The 20,935-nt window shown below is 40.4% G+C and overlaps 1 protein-coding gene across 7 annotated transcripts in view; it reads left to right on the top strand.

The window, feature by feature from the left end:
* RNF152 (ring finger protein 152) overlaps positions 1-20,935 on the top strand; it is a 314,575-nt gene that overhangs the window by 48,477 nt on the left and 245,163 nt on the right. Inside the window, exon 1 of one of the 7 annotated variants that reach the window (XM_017867138.1) lies at positions 18,525-18,591. The exons of the other annotated variants lie outside the window; for them this stretch is intronic. The gene's annotated coding sequence lies outside the window, so the exon portion shown is untranslated. Of the gene's footprint in view, positions 1-18,524; positions 18,592-20,935 lie in introns of those variants that run through there. 7 annotated transcript variants of the gene reach the window in all.

The raw sequence follows: 20,935 nt of genomic DNA, 5'->3' as shown, positions 1-20,935 counted from the left end.
CCCCCACCCCCTCCCCCACAAAGCCCCACCTCTTAATACCTTCACATTGGTGATTAGGTTTCAACATATGCATTTTGGAGAGACACAAACATTGAGACTGTAGCAGTGTGCATTGACTAAATTTTTGAACAGGCTTATGGTCAGGTTCATCAAACAAAAGTGATTCCTGAGAGAAAGGTTTCAATGAGGAGTACTATTATTCAGACTGCCTCTGCTACGGGAGGTCAGTTCCTTGAAGAATGAAGATGGTGAGTGCATTATAGGGCAGTAATCTATAGCCTTGTTTTGGTGGAAAATTGACTTCACATAAACCCTTCAATGTCTTAAAGTACAAGTGTATCTACCATTTAAAAATGAAACATTATAAAAACTTTCCAAACCTGCTTTAAGGGAAGCAGCTGTTTTGACTATAAACTTCAAACTTCACCTGAATAGGAGAGAGATTGATGTTTTCCTAGCACAGAAGCTTCCAGGTGGCTGAGTAAGTTTGAGCGGCGGCGGCCTGAGTGGTCTGCTCTGCGTGCCCAGCTGGCTGGGGCTGGTGTGTGGGCTTGGCAAGAGGTCTGGCACTCTGAGCAGACTTCATTGTTTAATGAGGTTTTATTTGAGATCCCTAGCATTGCTCTTCTTACATAGCACAGCCAAAACTGTCACCTCTACAAGTGAATAAGAAAATCGTCTTGGGTGGGTGCAGTGGCTCATGCCTATTATCCCATTGCTTTGGGAGGCTGACAGGGGATGATAGCTTGAGCCCAGGAGTTTAAGGCTGCAATGAACTGTGATCAGGCCACTGCACTCCAGCCTGGGCAACAGAGTGAGATCCTGTCTGTAAAAACAAACAAAAAACCCACCACCCACCAAAAAAATAAAATCATCTTAACCTCTGCACTTGTATAACAATCCTACAGTGGCACCAATGTTTTCAGCCCTCATGTCCACTTATGGCCCTCAGGAGGAACAGAAGGAATAAAATGAATGAAATAGGCTCTTTGTTAGTTGCCCTCCATAAATTGTTAATAACTGGGGCTAGTAGGTGAATAAATGCCTTTTTTTTTTTTTTTTTTTTAAAAAAGCCATTGTAAATATCTAAAGGTCATCAGAACCTTTTAAAACTAGGTTAAAATGCATTTTGCACCTTCCCTTGATAAATCAAGTTTCATCGCATCTTACTGCCCTCATTGGACATACAGGTTTTAAGCACATGTGACCTACCAACCCATGCTGTGGTTACACTTATTCTCTCATAAACCCCAGTCATTGGGTAGACACAAGATGAATAATTTGTTGGCCTGTTTGTGCTAGTGATTTCAAAAAGGAAGCTTGGCTTTTAGATAAAAAAAAATGCTACTGTAAATATTCTGCAGTCCTGAACATGTTTCTTACCCACAAACAATAATACCAACAAGCACATAAAACTCACCAGAGCCAGCGTGGCTTTTTCCACCAGATCGACATAATGGATGGTTTTCTTTTGCCAAGGTGAAGGATGGTGGTAAGGTATTGTTTTTATGATTTTCCAATAGTCTGTTACTCATAACTCCTCTCAAGTTTGTTGGTGTGAGATTTTATAAAAGATATTTGCTCATGAATTTGACTTTGGCTTTCATACAAAATGATTAGTATCATCTCTTTCTTTCTTTCTTTCTTTCTTTCTTTCTTTCTTTCTTTCTTTCTTTCTTTCTTTCTTTCTTTCTTTCCTTTCTTTCTTTCTCCCTCTCTCTCTCTTCCTCCCTCTCCCTCCCTCCCTCCCTCCCTTTTTTCTTTCTCTCTCTCCCTTTTTCTCTCTCTCTCTTTCTTTTCGCTCATTCTTCTTATCTGCTTATCTATTTATTTTTACTGTAGCAAAATACAAATAACATAAAATCGAGCATTTCAACCATTTTTAAGTATACAATTCAGTGGTGGTAAATACATTCACAATGTTGTACAACCATAACTTCCATCCATCTTCGTAACTCTTTTCATCTTGTAAAACTTAAACTCTATGTCCATTAAATAATAACTCCTCCTTCCCCATTCCCTGGCAGCCATGATTCTATTAATTCTTTCTGTTTTTATAATTTTGACTACTCTAAGTACCTCATGTAAGTGGAATAATATAGTATTTGCTTTTTGTGACTGGCTGATTTCACTGAACATAATGTCCTCAAAATTCATCCATGTTGTAATGTGTCAGAATTTCCTGCTGTTTTAAGGCTGAATAATGTTCAATTGTATGGACATACCATATTTTGCTTTGCCATTCATCTGTCTATGGGCATTTGGGTATTTTCCCACATTTTAGCTGTTGTAAATAATGTTGCTACAAACATGGGTGTAGAAATACTCATCGAGACCCTGCTTTCAATTTTTTGGGGTAAATACTCAGAGGTGGAATTGTTAGATGATAGGTTGATTTTATTTTTAATTTTTGAGGAACTGCCATACTGTTTTAAAACAACAGTTATTGCTATAGATTTTTAAACAATAGCCAACAATCCTGAAGAATGTTAATATCTAATTTAGTGATGCTTAAGTTGAGAAACCAGTGAAACTGACTAGAAACACACCACTGACCATAGTCATTTCTAATGAGAGATGGCTTTTCTGTAGGGTGTGCAGGAGTTGAAAAGAAAATAGTTTTCTCAGTCATTCAGCAACAGTTGTTCAGGTGCTCTTGGCACATACCTGGCATTCTAAAATCCTTCCCACAAAGCAGGTTATCAGATACCTGGCTAGCTCTGAACTTTAAAATGCAAGACACTTGGAAGGAAAACACATTTAAACCACTTCCATTCTGTAGAGTCAGGTTGCTGTGAATGGAGAGGTTACCAGAAAGAGTCATGAAACAGGATGATATGGTTTGGCTCTGTGCCTCCACCCAAATCTCATCTTGTAGCTCCCATAATTTCTCCATGTTGTGGGAGGGACCTGATAGGAGATGCTGGAATTATGGGGCTGTGTCTTTCCCTTGCTGTTCTTGTGATAGTGAATGGGTCTCCTGAGATCTGATGGTTTTAAAAATGGGAGTTTCTCTACACCAGCTCTCCCTTTGCCTGCTGCTATCCACATAAGATGTGACTTGCTCCTTCTTGCCTTCCACCATGATTGTGAGGCCTCCCCAGCCATGTGGAACTGTAAGTCCAATAAAACTCTTTCTTTTGTAAATTGCCCAGTCTCAGGTATGTCTTTATCAGCAGCACAAAAATAGACTAATACATGGGAAGAACAGAAACTCACTCATGAAGGTGCTCAATAGTCCAGCATTTGACTTTTTGCCATGAAGGAAGAGAAAGGCCAGAGAAGAGTCTCTTGCGGGTCCTAATTTTTGTGAAAACAAGTCTCCAGGGAAACAAAGCCCTTGTGACTACTGGCTTGGGTGTGACAGCTGCCAGCCTTGTTCCAGCAATGACAGGAGCCTCCAGAAGAGAAATGGGCCACTGGAGAACGCGAAAGAATGTGTTTTGCTTTTATGTCTGGTATGTGGTCAGCTGTCAATTAATAGAACTGTGCTGTGAGTTAGAAAACTAGGCCACAAAGGGGCTTTCAGGAAATGTTTATAATGTGGAATTATTCTGACACTCACTGTGATGGCTAGAAAATGGAACAATGGCGTGTTCATGACAAATTGTTCAGTAGGAAAAAATGTCATAAGCAGAATTGCTGGTTAAGAAAATAACAAAGTGAATATGATAAACTTGTGGTAAAAATACATGTGATCCCTTAATAAAACTCAGAGCTGAATTTAGTTTTGTGATTTGCTGTTAGATTCCTTGTGCTAGCTTTAAAGTGATACCTTTTAGTATAGCCCAGGGGTCAAATGCAACCCACCTCATGTTTTTGTAAATAAAGTTTTATTGGAACACAGTCATGTCCATTTGTTACATATCGTTAATGTCTGCTTTCTGTTAACAGTGGTAGAGTTGAGAAGTTGTAACAGATGCTATGTGGCACACAAAGCCTAAAATATTACCATCTGTCCCTGTACAAAGAGTGTATTGACCCATGTTCTACAACCTTGCCACTGAAAGCAGGATTAGTGATTCACTGGCATGTTGAAGTTTGAGACCAGTTCTTCACTTGTGGTTTCATGGAGAGGCTTAAGTGATTGCACTCCATGAAATTATACACACAATTCTGTTTTGTACAAATGTGTATTTTTCTGCATCTCTACCCACTCAGAAGTAGTGGGGTCTGTAAGCCTTATCACTTTCTCAGAGTGACTTGTAACCCCCAAAAGTTAAGAATCCCTAGCCTAGAAAGGGTGGCTTTGACTCAGTACAGGTTCATGTCTGAAATGATGGTTGGAAAGATCTTATTCTTCTACACCAAAAATAGATCCAGCTCAAGTTCATTTATTCATTATTCTTAAATAAAGAGTATAAATTTGCAGCACAGCACAGAGGTGGGCTATGTCATTTTGTAACTATTATTAATGGAGAAGGGACTATTTCATGAATATTGTCTCCTTGTGCCTTAATAACTAGTGTCATGTTATGTTGCAGGTCTGGAGATATTTATTACATGCCTCTCCCACCTTGATAAAGTGAAAACTCTCTCATGTCCAGAATTTTAGGACTTTGTAGTGACTTTTAATGGGAAACTAGAAATCACAGCTAGTTAGCTTGACAGTGTTATTAAACTTCCATCATGTATGGAACCCTGCAAGAATTTCTAAAAAGCAGAAGATGAAATCTGAAATGAACCGAGCCTGACTTCTGATCAGCTTCCCCGTGAACTGCTGCTCCGTGTGCCCCATGGGTCTTTCTCACCCCATGCCAGCCTCCTGCAGTAGGTGGTAGGAACCAGATAATTTATGTGTGGTTTTGTGTTACCCAGGTGGACAGATGCTTCTGGAGATGGAAGCTGGGGAGAGCAGTTAAGGGAGGAATAACAATGGTGCTTTTAGGAAGCTGCGGTTTCACAGGTAGGGAAGGGAAAAAGGCTCCGAAATGCAAAACTAGCCAAAGAGAACAGACCTTGCCACTTCCACAAACCTAGAAAGGTACATGCTACACTGTCTATCCGTTAGAGATTAATATAGGGAAAGATAGACTATTGCTATTAAAAACATACGTCCTTTTTGGATTTTTCAATGGGAGAATTCTCTAGAACAAATAGGTCCCTGGGTGCTAGGCCCTCATTCTAGGAGCTGGATTCTGGGAGCTGGAATGGAATTGTGCAAGGTTCAGGACTAGTTCTCAGGCTCCCTGGAACCCAGGGACTCCAAAAAATCCATCTGTGAAGCCACAAGCTAGAAGCATATGCACAGAGTGTGGCAAGGATGATGCAGTCAGATAGAACTAGGAGTTCCCAGACTAAAATGTGAAGAGAAGAAGGAGCACTTAGAGACAGAATACCCACCCCACCCCCATCCTCTGCCCTGTACCCACAGCCCCTTGGGGTTCTGGGTTATGAAGAAGAGACAGACCAGGATCCTAGGAGATTTTACAGATGTTGAGGCTTGCCTACTTTGTGGGAGCAAGACTTTGGACACTGTGGTCCATTCAGGCTGCTATAGCAAAATACCATAGACTGGGTGGCTTATCAACAACAAAACCTTATTTCTCACAATTCTGGAGGCTGGGAAATCCAAGATCAAGATACTGGCACATTCAGTGTCTGGTAAGAGCCCATTTCCTGGTCACACACAGTATTTTCTTGCTGTGTTCTTACATGAGGGAAAGAACAAATAAGCTCCCCTGGGCATTTAGGTTACATGTATTTCCTCGCCGTGCCCATGGGCATGCAGGGGAGTAGTGATACCCAGTGGCAGTGAGCACACCTGTTACCCAGGCCTTGGCTTCTAAGTGACATTTTTCACTAAAAGGAACCAGGGCTCCCTGGAGAAATGGCTGAATCTGGGCCTGGGGATGGGAAATACAAATTGAGCCTGAAATATTTTTTCATGTCACAAAGTAAGACAGTGCTCAAAGAATGATGGGGACATATCAAAAGCACACAGGAGCCAGCTTGGAGGTGGTTGCCCTGGCCAAGCACCTTGGCCTGAAACCTGAAACCTGGGACAGTTTCAGCATCAGAAAAAAATAGTGTAATAGATCATAACTCACTGAATAATATGAAATCTATGAGTGCATATCACTATAAATATATAGGAAATAAGTGAGAATGTTCTAACTTCACTAGAATGCCAACTAATAAATGTGGAAGAAAAGATGGGATTTAAAAAATCATTTGGCAATTATTACAGTTGTAATTAATTTAGGTGAGACATTTTTAAGAATGATAGATTAGTGGGCAAAAGTTGGATAAAGAATAGGATATTTACATAGTCAGGGTATTGCTCCACAAAATACTTCTTAAATGTAAAAAGAGGAGGAGAATCCAAGGAGGGACAGGGGATCAAAGTTACTACAACACAACCACCTGCTAGGATGGAGTGGGAACATTATGGCATTGCTTCTGTAATAGCTCCTCCTCTCCAAAATAAAAACAAAAACCAAGGCAAACCTGAATCCATTCATGAGAAGACATCACACAAACCCAAACTGAGGGATATTCTATGAAATATTAATAACTTCTGGAAATCTTTAAAACTGCCTATGTTATGAAAATCAAGGAAAGACTAGGAACTGTTGCAGATTGTGGAAGACTAAAGGATTATGACAAGTAAATGCAACCTGTGATCTTAGGCTCGATCCCTTTGCATTCTTGGAGGAACACTGGGTGAAATGTGGATGAGATCTGTGGTAGTGCACCAAAGTAGATTTCCTGATTTTAATGACCGTACTGCAGTTATGTAGAAAATACTTGGAGCATATGGGCATAACGGGACCTCAGGCCTGCAGCTTACTATCAAATCATTCAAGGAGGGAAAGTTATTAGTATTTTTTTTTTTTTTTGCCACAAAGTGGGATCTGATGGGTGAACATTATGTTTATTGAAGTTATAGAAGATGACGGCCAAGTTCAGCTTGGATTGGTGAAGTGTAAGGAAGGTGAGAGTGAATGGGCAGTTTCTAATATTGTCAGCAGAGAAGCAGGTTCTCACAGGGACAAGGAGGATGAGAGGGCAGGTGGGATGTGCTGTAGCCAATTTAGGGTCAAGAAGCATCAGCTGACAAAAGGAGGGAGTCAAGGAGTCAAGTCATGAGAAAAGGCTGGATGAAGACTGATAGATCTGAATGTGGAGGTGAACAGTGGAGGGAGGTGCATCAGTCTTTGTCAGCCCTCTAGTGCCATCCTGATAAACGGCAGCTCTTCCTTCTCTTCCCGGCCGTGAATGTTAGTGCTCTCTGGGGACCGTCTGTGGCTATCTATAGATGCTTTGGGACCAAGTTGGGGGGTTGCCAGGGACTTCAGAGGAATGATGACTGTTCGTTCTAGAAAAGGAGGTTGGTTTAAGCTCACACTGAGGTCCATTTCATTGAATCTTCGTTCTTCGAGATTCATTTCTGCTAATGTTAATGGAAATTTGGCTGGCTGGAAGTACAGATCCAAAATGGGAGGATGTGAGTACGACTCCTCTGTCTCTGGTTACAGGGCTGATCTCTGGAGTCTTTTATGATTGCTACTTTGGTCCCTTGAACATGCCAAAGCAAATGAAAAGCCAAAAGAGGAGTCTGAAATTGAATTAGGATTGTTTGTGTTTCATATTAATTCAATTCACCAAAGGATATGAATGCCTAGTATGTGCTTTGGATGCTGCAGTTTACAAAGATAATGAACATGTGTTTCTTGCTCTACAGGAAACAAAGTCCGATGGGGGTGAGAATGGTGAATGAACAAGTAATTATCATGCAGCATGGGAATTGTGTAATAGAGACTGATAAAGGCTGAGGGTTTGGGAGGGAAGGAACCTCTACTTTTGTGTGTGGGGGCGGGAAGCCTTCAAGTCAGAGGAACCATGTGTGTGTTTCTTTAAAGACTGGCACAGAGGCAAGACTGACGTCAGAGGTTGAAGTGTGTGGAGCCTTGGTGAAGATGGGAGGGCAGGAGATGAGGCCTAGGTTTTGTTGGATCCAGATCCCCAGGACCTTGTGGGCCATCCTTGCAAAGTCTGAAGGGAAGAGTGCATGTGGGTGCTGTGAGCCAGGAACTCTGCTAGACACTTTGTCTGCGCAAAATAGAAATTATATCAAGAACAGCACTAAGTTAGGAAGCGTTATTTTTGTGGATCCTCACACAAGTTGTTTAAAGGGCTATTGGCAGCTTTTCTAGAAGCACAAGAGGCTTGCTGTCCCTGTTTTGAGGCTTTCTCCTATCAAGAATCTTAGAAGTAAAAGGAACAGGTGGAATGGAGATCTGTGTGAGGGATTTTGTTATATGGGGATGCAGGTAAGTCCATAGTAATTAAAAAAATACTTTGAAAAATGTAAAATATGCAGAAATGTGGAGAGACTGGTACAAAGTCAGCAGTCTTAACATTTCATCTCATTTGCAGACATCATGACCCTTTACCCTGGAATACTTCCAGTAAATATCTCCTGATAATAAAGACATTCTCTTACATAATCGCACCATTATCACACCTAAGAAATTCACATTAATTCAATAATATCATCTAATATGCAGTTCATATTTTAAAATGCCTTGTATCACTGTGGGCATTTTCCCCACTCAATCGTGGATCTCATTGTGGTTCGTGAATAAAATTTGGTTTCCATCTTCTTAGTCTCTTAAAATCTAGAACAATCTCTTTGCTTTTTGTTTTCCTTTCCATGACATTGACAGTTTTGAGGACCCAGGACTAGTCCTACATGTCTCATCATCCCTGTCATGACTGGATGCAAGACGAACATTTAGGCCTGATACCTCATAAGGGATGTTGCCTTCTTCCCATTGCATCACCTTGGGAAGCAAGATGTCAGCTCTTCCATTATTGAGGGTGCTAAAGTTGATCTTCGGTTAAGGTGATATCTGTAAAGATAACTCTCTTTATCATTTAATAAGCAATCTGTGAGCTGATACTTTCAGATATGTAAATATCCTGTCTTTCAAAACCTTTAATCCAGTGATTTTAGCATCTATTGATGATTATGCCTAAATTGGTCATTACATTGGAGATGCTAAAATGGTGACTTTCAAAAAGTTTAGTCAATCGTAATCCCCCCTCTATTCCTGCCTTTCTCTCCCCTTCTTTTTCTGTATGTTTCCCTCTTTGAATGTTACTATGGAGTCAAGGATTTTTTTTAAATTCAATGTCTTATAAAACATTACCATCTGTCTTAGCTAGCTTGGGCTGCCCTAACAAAACAACATTGACTGGGTGGGTTAAACAAGCATTTATTTCTCATAGTTCTGCAACTGGGAAGTCTAAGATCAAGGTGCTGACCATGGTCAGATTCAGGTGGGAATCTTCTTTCTGGTTTGCAGACAGCCACTTTCTTGCTGTATCCTTACTTGGCAGGAGAGAGAGAGGGTGCTGATCTTTTCTTCTTCTTTTAAGGGCACTAATCCCATCTTGGGGCCTTACCCTCATGACCTCATCTAACCTAATTACCTCCCGAAGGCCCCACCTCCAAATGTCATCACATTGGGGGTTAGGGTTTCAACATGTGAATTTTGGGGGGACACAGACATTCCGTCTATAGCACCTTTTTTTTTTTTTCTTTTTAATATTCAGATGTTTCCAAATTTGGCCACTCCATTGTGAGCTGGCTCCTGGGGCTTTTTGACATGTCCCCATGTCCCCACTTGATGGCACAAAAGGACATTCCAGGCTCACTTTGTATTTTCCCTTCCCCAGACCTGGAATCAACCATTTCTCCAAGGATGTCAGCTTCTTTTTAGTGAGAAATGCTATTTAGACACCAAGATCTAGGAACTAAGTGTGCTCATTGTTACTGGACTGTCACTGTTTCTAGGCCTTTCAGTTGACAAGGCTTAGAAATTTATGTATTATTTTAAATCATGGGCATAATCTGTTGGTTCCAATTTAAATTTAATGTAACTATGTTCCTTCTCACCTTCTCCTATTCTAAAATTTTTGTCTCTCCTTTCACAGTGAGAAAGCCTTGGCCTTGTTTTCTGACAATATTAATCTAGTTGCTTATTTGTTTTAGCATATGGTCTATGCAAAATAGTTTCAGAATTACTACTATACTAGTCTCAATACCAATACCAACAACTAACCAACTAGGTAAAGTTCAAGACTGCTTTATAGTTATTGTTGTTACAGAATGTACCCCACTAAAGGCGTATAGAGTGCTTATATTCAAAAGAGATTTGAATGTGGTTCTATTGTTGAGTTGAATCCAGTTTACTTGTTTCTGTTTGTATTTAATTTTAGGGTTTGATTTTGTTCATCCTTTTTAATTTATTATGTTTGATATGTAATATATTTACATGGATCAAAAGTCAAAAATTCAAAAAAGGCATATTGAGAGAGGTCTCCCATGCCTTTCCTCTCTGTTCCCACCTGCCTCCTTATTTGTGACCCTTTCCTTTAATTGATTTGTCCTTTCTGTGTTTATTTTTGTAAAAATAAACAAATATATATTCTCACTCTTTCACCTTGAAATAAGGTGAACTCTTTCATGTAACAATATAACCTGGCTCCTATTCCAAAGCCATTCATAAACATCTTTCTCATTCTTGTTTTACAAACACATACTACTCCATCAGGTGGAGAGACATAGTTTAGTCAGATTCCTATGGATTGGAATTTAGAATTTTTTCCTATTGCAAATAATGGTGAAATGAATTACCTTGTAAATACGCTGTTTTGTACTATGGAGCTGTATTTTCAGAATGAATATTTACAAATGGAATTGCGGGGTCAAACGTTAAATCATATATAGCTCTATTGGATAATGCCACATTCCCCTGCTACCATTTTGTCTTCCCATTTAGCAATGTTTGAGAGTGCCTATTTTGGGGCAAATTGTTAGAACCCTTTTTAGTTGGAGTGAGGAATTATCAGTGACTCTCAACCCTCAATTGGCATCAGAATCACCCAGGGAACCTTGCCGTTTTGCAGATCTTTGCAGTGGGACCTTACCCCAGACACTGATTTATCAGGTTTTCTGTGGACATTATGAAGCATGGATTCAGATTATTTTGTGGAAGTACTAGTTTAACATCTAAGTTTAGTTACCTACCTAGTAACTCTTTCTTTTAACTAACCATTCTGCGAGGAGATATAATAAAAGCATACTGATTATGTATGAATCTTACTATACTCATGATTTCTGAATTGCCTGCAAATACTGGTAGCCAGATATGCCTAATTTTTTAAAAAAAATGCCTAATTTCAGTTAGTTTTCACCCCTTCTACAAGCATTTATTGAGCACTTACTGAGTGCCAGTCATTGCCTAGGTACTGCAGAAAGAATACAAGCCAGACCAGATCCCTGTCCTTGGGGTCTTCTTTGTAGCCAAGGGAGATGAAGGTAAATAAAGGTCAATAGAGTCCATCAGGCTGGGCGCGGTGGCTCAAGCCTGTAATCCCAGCACTTTGGGAGGCCGAGACGGGCGGATCACGAGGTCAGGAGATCGAGACCATCCTGGCTAACACGGTGAAACCCCGTCTCTACTAAAATACAAAACTAGCCGGGCGAGGTGGCGGGCGCCTGTAGTCCCAGCTACTTGGGAGGCTGAGGCAGGAGAATGGCGTAAACCCGGGAGGTGGAGCTTGCAGTGAGCTGAGATCTGGCCACTGCACTCCAGTCCGGGCGACAGAGTGAGACTCCGCCTCAAAAAAAAAAAAAAAAAAAATAGAGTCCATCAGTTGGCTAGATGCTGGGTGTGTGTGTAGGTTCCTGCCCTTTAAGGAACTCACTTTTCAGTGTGGGAGACACAAGGACACAGAATATGATCATTCTAGAAAGGGGTCCTAGGAGAACATAGAAGTGGTGTCTAAGCCAGCTGGTGGGGAATGGGAAGGCTTCTTGGAGGAGGTGATAGACATTTGAGCTGAAAGCAATGTACCTTTCTCATCTGTAAGCCATTCTTTCTCTTGGCTTGGGATGCTGTCCTTCTCTTTTTTGGTTCCAGGCCAAAAGGACAGCATCCCAAGCTAAGAGAAAGAATGGCTTAGAGATGAGAAATGCACGTTGCTTTTTGAGATGTGCAAGTGACTCAGAATTGCTGGAGTGTGGGATTCAAGCCAGGACATAACAAAAATAAGATTGAACAACTAACCAGGGGTCATATCTTTTGCTCCAGAGTCTGGTCATATCTTTTGCTCCACCTACTATTTAAGCATAGTAGGTGCTTAATAAAGCACTGGATGGTTGATTGAGTGAATGACGACTTGCTGATTTGTGGAAAAGAGCAGTTTTGCATTAGATTTTTGCTAACCACACATAATTAAAGGAGTTGGTGTTCTTAGCGTATCTGATATTTTATCGTGTGGATAAAACATGTTTTTTTTTTTCTAAAAAGCCCAAATGGCAACCAGATTATGAAAGTAGCTATAATTGAGAGAGGTCACCTGAGGTGATATATCACCCCATTCTAGATCTATGGACAGAAAGAAAAATCTCTTCAAATTGTTGTCACAATGCTTTTGTCTCTTTATCTGCTTACTATAATCCAGCTTCAGGGATGGATGACATTTTTAAAATGCATAGTCCCTTTGGCCCTGAGAGCTCTTGTAATGTTTCCCATCAACCAAAGAACAACAAACAGATGAGCCTAACAGGCGGCCCTCGTGTTCAGTTATGTTAGCCCTAGAATCACTTCCTCAGGAAATCGTGTTTGTGTGTGTCTGTGGTTCTGTGGTTTCATTGATATTCCATTAGGGGGAAACGCAGAGGAGTTTCGACAATTAAAACAATCATTTGAAGGACAGCAGTTCTTGGTGGAAGCTGGAATTGGATTTGCAGCTGTGGCAGTGGGGCATTGTGAATCACCTTAAACTTGGATTTCTTTGAGGCTTTGCTACCTCTCCCTTCTTTCTAATGTAGGTTAAATTTGACCGTGTTTTATTTTAAGTGACTCAATAACTTGATAGTATTAGAGAATTATTTTCTGAAATAGACTGGCTGTCTCAATAAGCCAATTTATTCTGATTCTTGAGAGCTGCATCAGCTAATGGTTTGTGAGAAAAATCTATCTTCATTTCAATCTGTACTCGTTGTTTCACTGCTAGTATTGCTGCATCTCCAGGAAAGGCATCAGAATATGCATAAAGCAAGGAAATAATAGTTTTCTCTGTTGGTAGAAGTCAGTGAATTTTCGTAGAGACACAGGCTGAGGAGTGGAAGAAAGCACGCTGCCATCCCTTAACTGGCACAGTGACTGAATTAATATATGCCTTACAATTTCTTCTGCTTTGATAAATATCTTGAATTAAGCAGATATAGATTTTCCATGTTATAGGTACTCATAAAATGGGAACAGACTGACAAAAGCCATAGCAATATCCCTGTGTGGAGTGAAGGTCATGATATGCCGAGTGGCAAGATGTATTATCATCTAATTACTATTTGGTGATTGAAACCATGTTCTTTGTATCTGGCAAGACCTAGTAATACAGGTGGGCTCTAAACACAGGGTGGCTTTTAAAATCCTGTCAATTTTATTTGCTGGCCCAGAAGATTCTTGTAAGGATTTTCTGCCTGTAAAATGCATGCCTGTTAAATGAGGCTGTTTTTTAAATTCATAGGTAGAATTAAATATTCTACCTATGGGTAATTAAAATATTTTGGGTAATTAAAAAATATTAACTGATTGATTTTAGATACTTTTCATGACTATTCTGAGAAAGATAAGTTATTGAGAATATTTTCACAAAGAAAATGAAAGCTGAAACTCAAGAAGTTATTTGTGGATTAAACAGGCTTAATTCTACAGGGTATGCATAGCTATTTGGGAAATATTTTGTCTTACTGAATTAGGATAGCAGTTTTACCAAGTGAAACTTAATTACTTTAACTAAAATGACTAGCTTAGGACAAATAAATATTTTATATTGTAAAATAGACATTTTATTTTAAAGTAGTTTTAGTTAAATAGTACATACATACATGTGCACTTAAAACAAAAACGAAAATCCATATACTGTGAATAACAGCAGTATAGACTTTCCTACTTGTGCACATCTGAAATGCTTTAGAATGAATTCACCCCAATCAAAAATATATCCTTTTGCATTGGTAGAAATTACTATTAAGTGTTGATCATTATCGATTAATTCAGATGTTTAATGGCTCTCAACAGTTTACAAATATGACTTGAATATTTTACTTCCTCTAAAATTGAATACATTTGATGTTATGAAGGACAATTGTAACGACTGTAACAAAACCAGTTCAAGGCTTAGGAACTGTGTCTCGTAGTTTCAAGAAAATGAATTGGATTTTATTTGGCCTGTATGTGTGAGTATGATTATAGATCATGACACACTCCCCTACACACACCCACACCCCCCAACACATAATACCATATTTATAATAATATTTACATTTTAAATAAGTTACATAATTTTTTAAAATGTTCTGGAAGTAAATCGTTTCTTTTTTTCTTTTTTTCTTTTTTTTTGGGACAGAACCTGGCTCTCACCCAGCTGGAGTGCAGTGGCCCAGTGTTGGCTCACTGCAAGCTCCGTCTCCCAGGTTCAGGCCATTCTTCTGCCTCAGCCTCCCAATTAGCTGGGACTACAGGTGCCCGCTACCATGCCCAGCTAATTTATTTGTATTTTTATTAGAGACGGGGTTTCATGATGTTATCCAGGATGGTCTGGATCTCCTGACCTGGTGATCCGCCCACCTCGGCCTCAGAAAGTTCTGGGATTACAGGCGTGAGCCACCGTGCCCAGCCAAATTGTTTCTTATTGATGACAGGACTCTAAGTTTTTACCATTTGACAGGACAGTTTTTAAAATAGAAGTCATTAACATGTAAAATTTTAATTAAATGGATTATTGTTTTCTATCTGACATAGAAATTGTATTTACAGTGGTTTTTGTTTGTTTGTTTGTTTTGCTTTGAGGGTAGTTAGTGACAGTAGGAGGTGAGCATTGTGTTCTAAATTGCTTATTTTTTTTCTTACATCTTAAATACTTTGTGCATAGTCTTGGATATAAAAGTGTGAATAATCCATAACCTCACATTTCAGTTCCTGGATCCTTAGAAAGTTGAATATTCTTATTACGGAGATAATGAGGGAGACAGTAAGAGCAGGACGCATTTTCATCCTGGTGTTATTGAATACATTAGTGCCCAGTGTGTGCCATCTACTGTGCTGGGCAAGCTTTCATTAGTCTGTAAAATGTGTCCACTCAGAGAGGAGGAAGGCACTCAAGCTAAATAAGCAGCAAAGGGAAAGATGATGAATCTGAGCTTTTCCCCTGGCTGATTCTGTAATCACAGCCCAGGGTTTAGAGCGGGAGGGATTTACAAGACGAGAAGTGGCTGTGGACTAGAGACAGTGGTGATCTGAGGACCTAAAGACCAGCTCCAGCCTGGCGCACAGAACCCCTTGTAAGTACTTAGCTGCAGCTTTTCAAAGATGAGAAGAATTTGAGTGCTGTTAAGGTTTAATCTCTATAAACATAAATATTTGTGATTCATAGTCTCTTCCATATCCTTTGTTTCTTTCTAGAAGGCCTATTAATGGAAATACCTATTTCTTTATTGTCTAGTAATAGACCTGGTGAAATATAACTTCATATAAATAAAAGTATAGGGTAAAGCTAGTTTCCCAATAGTTGTCTAAATTACACATACAAGTCCAGACTTTGCTAGTTACAAAATCTCAAGGTGCAGGAGAGTATTGGCCATCTCTGTAACCTTCAGATACCACTCTCTTTGCTGAACTTTGTCACAGCTGTGCCCCTCAGAAATGCTTCCTCCATCCAGTTGCCTCACTGGGAAATCAGGGATCTTTTCTATACTCCTCCCTTACTCTCAGGTCTCTGTACTTGAAGCCAGTCTCCAAGCCTTCTTCCTCCTCCTTCATCCCTACCTTCATTCCAGCCTTGCCCCTCTCTCCTTTAGTTTAGCCTCTGCCAATTCATGTCTCACTGTACTGCCAGAGTGGCTTAAAAAGAAAAAATAATACACAATCAAATATTACTCAGCCATAAAAAGGAAATTCCAATACATGTTACAACGTGGGTGGACCTTGAAAACATGCTTAATGAAATAAGCCAGACAAATATTAGGACACTGGTCGAAGGACAAATGGTGTACAGTCCCACTCTTAAGAGGTACCTGGAACAGGCAAATTCGTAGAGCCAGAAAAGTGACAGGTTAGCAGGGGCTAGGGGCGGGAGAAACGGGGAGCGGTTGTTGAATGAGTATGGAGTTCTGTCTGGGATGGTAAAAAAGCTCTGGAAAGGGCCGAGCACTGTGACTCACGCCTGTAATCCCAGCAATTTGGGAGGATAAAGTGGGTGGATCACTTGAGGTCAGGAGTTCGAGACCAGCCTGGCCAAATAGCAAGACCCCCCATCTCAATATACAAAAAATTAGCCAGGCACGGTGGTGCGTGCCTGTAGTCCCAGCTACTCGGGAGGCTGAGGCAGGAGAATGGCGTGAACCCAGGAGGCGGAGCTTGCAATGAGCCAAGATCACACCATTGCACTCCAGCCTGGGCGACAGAGTAAGACTCTGTCTCAAAAAAAAAAAAAAAAGAAAAAGCACTCTGGAAATAGATGAGGATGGCAACACATGATGGTGACTTAAAGCCATCAAATTATACACTTTCAAATGGCTAAAAGAGTAAGAATATTAATAGCAATAATAACACAGTTATAACAGTTACGCTTGCCCTCCTGAAGTCTTCACAAGCCCCACAGCCTACAAGACAAAACCCAGATTACAGAATAGGAGGGGACTGACCTTTCTCTTCCATTCCTCAGATTCTCACTTCTCACAACATAAGAACTTCTGCTTCCAGCTCGTCCTGGAGGCCTGGCCTTTCTCAGCACCCCTTGCTTTGGATTGGAAGAGGAGGGGAAAGGTTTGGATGGCATCCTGCCCCTTCTCCCCTCTTCACTCACCTTCAACTGCCCTACGATGTCTCTCACTCTTTCTCTCTCTCCACCATATCTCTCTCTCTCCCTCCCCCAATCTCTCTCTCTCCCTCCCCCAATATCTCTCTCTCTCCTTCTCTCTCTCTCCCTGGGCCTTGTTTTTTTGCTCTCTGCTTCTGCTGCCCCCTAGTGACCTGGCCCATCCCGGCTGCAGGGACAGCCGCTCTGGTCCTTGGGACCACCCCTGCTTTAGAGCGCTGGGGCCAGCAGAGTGGACCTTAACCCCCATCTGGGTCTGTGCCTCCTCTGGCCGAGCTGATTAGTCATCCTGAGAACTGTCACACCGCACACCGCACACCGCTGGGCAGGCCAGTCCTCCAGGCTGTGCCCTGCGTCTCCTTCCCGCCTCCCCTTATGGTGATATTTGCTGTGAGAAGAGCTAAACCACCTGCCGTGTGCCGCCCTACATGCTCAACATGTATGAATGCATGTTAATCTTAACAACTCTGTTGCAGGGGGATTTGACTTACTGGAGGGCCCAGGCTCTGGTTCCTGCCCGTAACCACCCCAGGCACTGCCTCCCTTCGTCTTGGTCTCTGTGCCTTTGTGTCTTCTGAGTCCTCACCCTTGAAATTGAAATATTTTTTTCTTGAAAAATCCTTCCTGGCTGCCCCAGACAGACATAAATTCTCCTTCTTCCAGTTCAACCTGATACTTCCACGTGAAGCCCAATCACACGACTGCAGTTTCTTCATGTTGAGCACGGCTGTCTGTATTCCCCACCGGCCTTAGCAGGAGAGGATCCTATCTTTTTCTCTTTAGATTCCACAAACCTAGAGTAGTACCTTATACTCAATATGTATTTGAATATGTCTGTGTTAATAGTTGTATTTGTTACTCTATGGCTTTCTCTGGGAAATACAAATATGAAGTTGGATGAAAACTTTGTTTCTAAAAGCACACTAAAGTACCCTGAGAATATCACCACTTTTTTTTTTTCCCTAAACCAATACCTATGGATTGGGTTTTAAATACACAAATTTGCCAGTGAAATGGTGTACATCTGTAGTCCCAGCTACTCCGGAGGCTGGGGTGGAAGGATCACTTGAGGCCAGGAATTGGTGGCTGCAGTGAGCTATGATTGTGTCCCTGCACTCCACCGTGGGCAGCATGGCAAGGTCCCGTCTCTACAAAAAAATGTTTTTTGGAAAAGTAGCTGGGCATGGTGGTGTGCATCTGTAGTCTCCGCTACTCAGGAAGATAAGGCAGGAAGATTGCTGGAGGCCAGGAGTTCAAGGATGCAATGAGCTATGATCGTGCTTATGAATAGTCACTGTACTGGCTTGGGCAACATGGCAAGACCCCGTCTCTTAAAAAAGAAAGGAAGGAAGAAGAAAACACAAATTCAAATTCTTTGGAAAGCAGAGCAGTGATCATTAGTGGCAGAGATAGGGGTAGATGGATGAACTGCATGAGGCACGAGGGAAACTTTTGGGGTGGAGGAAATATCTTGATTGGCATAGTGGTTACACAGGTGAGTACATTTGTCAAAACTGGTTGAACTGTACACTGAAAATATGTGCATTTTATTGCTGATACATTTTGCCTTAAAATAAATTTAAGAAAGCAAGAGGAGAAATCTGTTTTTTTTTTTTTGTTTAGGTTAGAAAAGGTGGATTAATGATGGATGGTGTTGGGTTGCACCGCTGTTCCATATCTAGTTTCAAGGTTTGTACTTTTTTCTTTCCTTGTTACCTTGCCTAAATGGAAAATCAACCCTCATTGAGTTACTGCAGCTGGAAGTAAGAAAAAGCAGAAGTAATGAGCAGACTGACAGCTGACTCCCTGTAGTGCTTAATTTTAGTACCAATGCCTTTAGGAATTCTTTGCAACTTCAGTGTAAGGCTTAACTCGCGCGATGAATCATCAATATTGAGGGTAGGTAGAGAAATTGCAGCAATAAACACTCTGTGCTCAAAGAAAATAATGTTATGAATGGCTTTTGAATAGACTTATTTAAAGAGATATCTATAAAACCCACTGGGCTTTTACTTTACCATTCTTTCCAAATGTTCATATAGAATGTTCTCTGGGTAATTTGAGGAAATTTAAAGAAATACATATTTTTTAATGTGTGAAAGTAAATGAGTCTTAACAATTAGGTAGGTTTTTGTTGTTGTTGTTGTTTGTTTTTTCATTGAGCCAAGATTTTCCCTCTATGCATCTCCTTCCAGTCTTAGGGTACCTCAAATTAATGAAGCTCTACTCATCATAAATCTTACGTGTTCTTTAGTATTTTGAAGGAATACTGAATGTGTTTGGGCAATTTATTCAATGTCCCTTCTTGATTGTCAAGGTGAACCACCATACGCTACTGCTGTGTAGAGTGAGATTAACCTGGCCAAATCGAAATTTAGTCAGCTGTTTTGTAGCCTGCTATAGCTATGCAAGGGAACATGGGAATTATGGCCAAAGTTCAGACTATAAGGAGGATTTATCATCATGTCTTTGTGAAGTTTCATCAAATAAGGAATTAGCTTTAATCTGGAGCTATTATTATGACTTTTGGTATCATTGCACATATTGTTGAAATAATAGATCCCTGTTTCAAAGGATGAAGAAAGCTTGGACCCCTTCCTATATGTTCTCAATAATGGCAAATAATGGCCATTGTTTATGTTCTTTGCTCAGCTCTTTCTGGTTGTCTGAAAACAGTTACTTAAAAACAAAGTTGCATCTGTAAGCCTTATTGTCTCCAAAATAGAATGCACAATAATTTTGAAACTATTTTGCATTCTGGAGCTTGACAGAAAACTCAGGTAAGGTAACCACTGTTAGAGCAACAAGCTGATTTCCAGGTAGGTGTCTCCAGAGTAATATACTAAATTTAGGAGAATCAGGAAAGGGCTAATGGACAATGGTATAGATCTGAGGTCAACAAATAATAGCCTGTTTTTATAAATGCAGTTTTATTAGAACTGTTGGGGAGGAAAAGTTCTTGTCCTAGGCTCAGTGTCACGGACATGCAAATGAAAGTAACCGAAAACATGTAAAGAGAATAAAAAGTTTATATATGCATACAACATGTGCCCAGATGAATGTAAGGATTACATACCTAACTTAGTAGGGGAAAGGGACGGGGGTGAGAAAGGCCTCTATGGGAAGAACAAATAGGTATCTTTAGGAAAGACAAATGGGTTTTTAGGAGTTCAAGCGGGAGATAAGAATGTTTGTGATTTGTGATAAGATGTGTGTTTGCATGTGTGAGTGGTTTTTCTGTCTTCTTTGTGGCCGTGAAACTACCCTGGAGAGGGGATTTATGGTGGATTTCTCTTGGTTTCTCTCCTGGAAATAGACCTGCCCTAAAGAGGGAATTTATGGCAGTTCTCATTTCTCAGAATTTTCTGCTTTTGGTTAGATAAGGGATGTTCCACAAGTCTTCTTTCTGCATCTATTGAGTCTCATATGCCTCCAGCTTAAAATAGTCTTTATGCCAACTCTGGGGTTTCCATTGGGTCCCCACAGAACACAGCCGTGCTCATTCCTTGAGATACTGTCTGTGACTGCTTTCACACTTGGATGGCAGCGTTCAGTATCTGTGAAAGACACTGTAGGGTCTGCAAGCCTAGAAGCTGGATACACTACCTGCCCATTTCCAGGAAAAGGTTGTGGGTCCCTGACATAGATAAAATATAATGGGAAAATATTTTTGAAAGCCAACAAATTGACTTAAGGTTTCAATTTGTTCTGGAATTTGTGGTTGGTAAAATAAATTAAGAATATCTCTGATGGTGAGTGATGATGAGCATTTTTTCATGTGTCTGTTGGCTGTATGAATATCTTCTTTTGAGAAATGTCTGTTCATATCCTTTCCCCACTTTTTGATGTGGTTGTTTGTTTTTTTCTCGTATATTTGTTTGAGTTCTTTGTAGATTCTGGATATTAGCCCTTTGTCAGATGAGTAGGTTGCAAAAATTTTCTCCCATTCTGTAGGTTGCCTGTTCACTCTGATGGTAGTTTCTTTTGCTGTGCAAAAGCTCTTTAGTTTAATTAGATCCCATTTGTCAATTTT

The sequence above is a fragment of the Rhinopithecus bieti genome, unplaced genomic scaffold, assembly GCF_001698545.2.
Source record: "Rhinopithecus bieti isolate Rb0 unplaced genomic scaffold, ASM169854v2 scaffold_2554, whole genome shotgun sequence".
NCBI classification, from domain to species: Eukaryota; Metazoa; Chordata; class Mammalia; order Primates; family Cercopithecidae; genus Rhinopithecus; species Rhinopithecus bieti.
This window is presented reverse-complemented; position numbering and strand designations above follow the sequence as displayed.